Below are 6000 nucleotides of genomic sequence, written 5' to 3'. Positions count from 1 at the left end.
GGTTGGCTTGTACAGATGGAGGAGCTGGAGATCAGAGAATTGAGGAGAGAGGGCGAGAGAGAGAGGGCGAGAGAGAGAGAAAGAGAGAGAGAGAGAGAGATAGAGAGAGAGGGGGAGAGAGAGGGGGGATGTGGTGGTGCTGCTGCTGCTGCTATATATCACTCCAGGTTGCTGCTGCTACCGTGGTGCTTGTTGATAAGTCATCTAGTCGAGCATCATCGCCCCGAGCCAAGCAAGGGTCGAATGGACTATAGGAAGGAGAGAGAGACACAGAGGAGAGGACAGAGAGAGAGAGCAGAGAGAGAGAGAGAGAGAGAGAGAGAGAGAGAGAGATGAAATAAAATAAAATGACAGGGGCAGGCAGACTATTGCGCAGTTGCTTGCCACACACGCACGCACACGCATACACACGCACGCACACACACACACACACACACACACACACACACACACACACACACACACACACACACACACACACACACACACACACACACACACACACACACACACACGCGCGTTATTTTCAAGGGCATCTAGTCAGTGGAGCACCATAGGCGCTCCGCTCCATAATCACATTTACACTACACTGTGCAATGAATCCTCGAAGCTCTGCAGAGGGAACGTCACGCAAGCCACAGTAAATGAATAAAAAATGCGTCGCGTTTATTGTGTTTCTACAAACGTAAAACTGTGTGAAAACATACGCGCCGCATAGAAATATAAAATAACATATAGCAACCTCCTGTATTTGAGCAGAACGGTTGTCATTGCCACCTTACCCGGCTTTAAGATTCCCCTTGGCGTTTTCAATGTCGCTGTCCACAGTGTCCAGTGCTGAAAGACGTCCAGATCAGTGACAACCAACCCCCCCCCCTGCGTAATAATTATAACATACAGCACCTGCTCGTCAAACGCTGCATCGGATTTGATTTGAATGAATGTCCTGTGCACTAATATTAATAACCGCTATGCTTCGTTATGCTCGGCTAGAACCTCAGCACGTTCTCATCCAGACCCCATCATAATTCGCCGTGGATTAATCATATTTCTTTTCCTTTTTTTCCTTTTACGTAGTCACGATAATTGCGAAGCTCGGCTGCGCCTCGAAGCTGCGCCTCCTTCGTCGCCAGATTGACGCGGCGGAGGACCAATGACAGCCGCGGAGCCGGGGGCGACTCAGACAGACGCGGCACGGTATTGGCTTAGCCCTGATCCATGGCTGTCATATCATGACAGTCATGGATGAACTTCAACCTGGTGTTTGCAGCTTCTCCATTTACAGCCCGTACATCTACATAAACGTTCAAAAAAAATATAAAGTGTAAACCCCATGGCCACGGATGTTAAAAGTATGTACGGGTCTTCAAAAGTACCCATATGTTTTGTATTGTTCAATAAAAAGCATTTTAATCCGATTGGTGGCCATTTTCTCCGTATTTTCACCGCTTCCAACTACGTGACCCTATCAGTTGGGAGGTGTATTGCACTCTGATACATTATAACTCTATGAGAAAATGGCTATCGATCGGATTAAAATGCCTTTTATTGAACAAAACGGAAGATACGGATACTTCTAAGAGCCCGTACATCATTTTAACATCCGTAACCAAGGGATTAAACACTTTATATTTTAAATCTGAACAATTATGTAGATGTACGGGCCATAAATAAAGAAAGTGAAAACACCAGTTTGAAGTTCATCCATGACGGTCGTGATGGACGACCGTCGTGCATCCATGCACGGTATTGGCTGAACGCACGCAGGTTAGGGCACAACAAGCCCGCCCCCTGTTTACATCATGGCTTTACATCCGTGCCATTCCGTGTCATTTATGTCGTGAGCCTGCGACACACTGCAACGATGATGCGCTCTTGTACATAATAATGATTTTACCCCGCAGTTAACGCACAAGACATATTGCTGTCATAAATGTTATGTTATATATAGGCCTAATTCCCGCATCAAAGTTGGGGGAAACGGTGCGCACGGTATTTATGTTTACATGCTTTTCTATTTCTGCATTACAAAATTAAAACATGATAACGAGCCATGCTGATGGGAGTTTTCATATAATATTACGAGACATTTCTGATGATGTTTGGTCACTGCCTGCTGTAGTGCTGTCATGCGAAAGGAAGGACACTGTCACGTCGTTCTATTTTAATCTCACACCAGCCGACATCTGTGGCACGTAGCAAAACATTACATCTCCTCCACTGGCTGTTGAACAATGGCTTATTAATTTTACATGTCGTTGACAGGTCTATGGGGAGGTATTTGATTTGCTCCACAGGCAGTGGCTCCTTAACAGGGTAAACTAAGCACTGTGCAGCCTGCCACGTCCACTATTAAATAACAGTTGTGGGTCAGAATAAAATCCATCCCTTTAGGCTATTTATCTTTTATCCTTCACATAACGGTCAGGCCGACTGGTTATCCACATATCACGATGCAGTACATCACAAATGTCGTTAGGTGGCAGTAACGATCTAGATTAGTAACAACTGGGTTCTGTTCAACGAATACAAGACAGGTGGGCACTATATAGGGACATCTCTGGGCACCATATTTTTGGGATGACTGGGCACCTGGATGAGTGGGCACTGGGATAAGTGGGCACTAGGACATCTGGGCACCAAAAAACATCTGGGCACTAGGGACATGTGGGCACTTGGGGGTGGAGATAACTGGACACCTGGATGAGTGGGCACCTGGAGAAGTGGACACCGAGATAACTGGGCACTAGGACGAGTGGGCACTAGGGACATGTGGGCACCTGGACGAGTGGGCACTTAGGGGTGGAGATAACTGGGCACCTTGACAAGTGGGCACCTGAATTAGGATTTGTGTCCACAAGTGTTTTTTAACTTGACATAGTATGCTGCTTTGTTGTTGGTAAGTGATATTTAACCCACTGTTCTGTAAACCCCCAAACTCAACACAACAATGAGGGTTTGAGTGCACGTGCGCAAGTGTGTGTGTGTGTGTGTGTGTGTGTGTGTGTGTGTGTGTGTGTGTGTGAGTGTGTGAGTGTGTGAGTGTGTGAGTGTGTGAGTGTGTGAGTGTGTGTGTGTGTGTGTGTGTGTGTGTGTGTGTGTGTGTGTGTGTGTGTGTGTGTGTGTGCTTGTATTATTATATTTGTGAGGGCCAATTTAATGTCCCCACAAGTATAGTAGAAATTTCAGAAATAGACATTCCAGGAGGACCATTTTCCTGGTCCTCACAATGACACTATTTTTAGAGTTAGAAGTACTCACATGCATGTTTTACTTATATTAAGTAAAAGTATCAATACTGCAATGTAGATACTCAAATGGCCAAAATATATAAGGCTTTGTAATAATAATCTAAATCTACAAAGTAACTAGTAACTAAACATTTCATATAATTGTAGTGGAGTAAAAGTACAATAGTTTCCTCTGAGATGTAGTGGGGTAGAAGTAAAAGTATTACATTTTTTAAATACTGAAGAAAGTAAAAAATACCTCAAAATTGTACTTAAGTACAGTACCTGAGTACATGTACTGTACTTATAGTTACTTTACACCCTGATATTCTGTGCATTCCAAAAACGATGTCAATGGACAGCTTGGCCAGCGGTTCTCAAACTTTTTCATGTCAAGGACCCCCAAATTGATATGTATTTGGCCGCGGACACCATCTAAAAAGGTTTCGTGCCATGGGGACCCCCAGAAGAGAAGATTTATGTACAAACAAACAAAAAACTAAATAAACTAAAGAAACTTTCAAGAATTGCAAATGTACAGATTTACAACGTCACAACAGAACAATACAATTGGCTCTGCTCCTTTTGACTGAGAAAAGCTGTTAAACTCGCCTGAATTTCACACACACACACACACACACACACACACACACACACACACACACACACACACACACACACACACACACACACACACACACACACACACACACACACACACACACACACACACACACACACACACACACACACACTCACACTCACACACACTGTATGTAGGCTATATTGTTGCATGACACTGAATCAACCTTGAATTGGGTTCTTACACTTACAAAGTCAGAGAACTATAAATACTATCTTTTACTTAAGTAAAACATTTGAGTACTTTTTTCACCACTGGTGACAAACAAACAGTTCACAGTGGTGGTTATGTCGACATAAGATGTGCTAAAACGGGCCACGGGAGGTACGTGTCAAATATCCTGTTTCCTGGGATATCTGGGGCAGTGACAGGGTTCATTTTCGGGTCAGTGTTTTAAAGCCCAGGGGAGTGGGCCTGTTTTTAGATAGGACCAGGCAGGGTCACTCCGGACCAGGCAGGGTCACTGCAGACCCTGGCTGAATGTCTACTACAGCTTTTCCTAAAACGATCATGGTATTTTGATTTATGACTCCCTCAAGTTTAAGCCACATGTGCCGTACGTGGTGAAAAAGATGAGGCTAAAACTGGGTGTTTATTTTTGAAATAAATAGTTCAAACTTTTAACCTGGTGTACCTATTTTGGGCATGTCATTATAGGCGGAAATTGCCAATACAAAAAAAGTGAAAAAATAGCCAATCTACAAGGCTCCCCTGTAATTTTTCAAAATTCCAGGTAGTCCGGCTTCACGTGACTGACAATGGAATGCGGATGTGCGTTCTCACTCCCGTAATAGGTTGATGTCATAGAGTTAAAAATAAGGTTGATGTGCGCCATCGGAAGCGAACCCCATGACACACGTCCCAGCGAGTCGCTAGCCGAGCGAGTGCCCCTGCCGAGAGGTGTGAAGTCCTCTCCTGCTAACTAAGCGTTCAAGTTGCATATCCGATAGGCTTGTCCTCGTAAATCATGTCCTCCTTGTCAACATGCAACACGACAGAAAAGCCTGTTGTGTTAAACCAAACGTATTGGTCAGATCAAATGTCACCCAACTCATCACTGTGGTATGCTAATTTCACCCAGAAAAACTGTCAACATCGGCGTGCTTCACATATTAAGGCTACGTATTTATCATACCTGGGCCTTGTCTGAAGTAGACAAGCTACTGGCCCTTCCCCCATGCTTTTTTATACACACACACAACCCCAAAACATTGTCCTCACATGCCCTACAACACAGACAGAAAGACGGGGAAGGTATAGGGCATGCCTCCTCAAGTTTGTGCTCTACTGAGTGCACCTTTCTAGTGTTCTTATACAGTAGGTTGGGCGGCTTGGGCCTAAGATGTGTGTATCCTCTGTGCACTGAGACATGGCTGTTCATGTGCACTGTTTGAATGCGAGCTGTTTTGAACATCTCCCATAAGGACACTCTTGATTAGATAAGACTTTATTGTCCCGGAGGGATATTCGGTTTCACAGCCCGTTCAATGTGGAATACATACAGTAGTACACAACACAATATACAGTGAAGACAGTACATAGAATCTCCACAATACACCCATATTTTCTAACACACAACAACATGTCAGCGATTGTTTTGGTTGGGCATGGTCAGAATATTGAAAAAGCATGGGGAACAGTACAACAGGATGGGTTGAATTATGCTTTTGTAGACTAACAACAAGAGGTGGGGGGGGGGGGGGGGGGGCGGGTCAACAGACAGACAGTCCGATGTGACGTTGTAGATTCAAACCCAGGTCTCCTGTAGGGGAAACAAAAAAATCGACCACTCAGCCGAAGGAGAATCCACTTTATCTGAGGGAGATAGTATTGGGATTATGGGCTTTAGGCACATATGCTACCTCAGCACCATTGACTTAATGGCCACACCACAGCACATGGTACAAGCACACAGTTCTTGCTACAGTCCTGTCTTTTTAGACACTTAGGCTATTTACCTAATACAATATTTAGCCATAATAATATATAATATTTTATCTATGTGACTGTTTGTGTACAGTATATGTAACAGCTGTGTGCATGCCGTCCATTACGTTGGCATGTGTGTGTGTGTGTGTGTGTGTGTGTGTGTGTGTGTGTGTGTGTGTGTGTGTGTGTTTATTTTGG

This window comes from Gymnoscopelus microlampas, assembly GCF_963454915.1.
Source record: "Gymnoscopelus microlampas genome assembly, chromosome: 5".
Classification (NCBI taxonomy): Eukaryota; Metazoa; Chordata; class Actinopteri; order Myctophiformes; family Myctophidae; genus Gymnoscopelus; species Gymnoscopelus microlampas.
The sequence above is the reverse complement of the archived record's forward strand: the minus strand, read 5'-3'. Positions refer to the sequence as shown.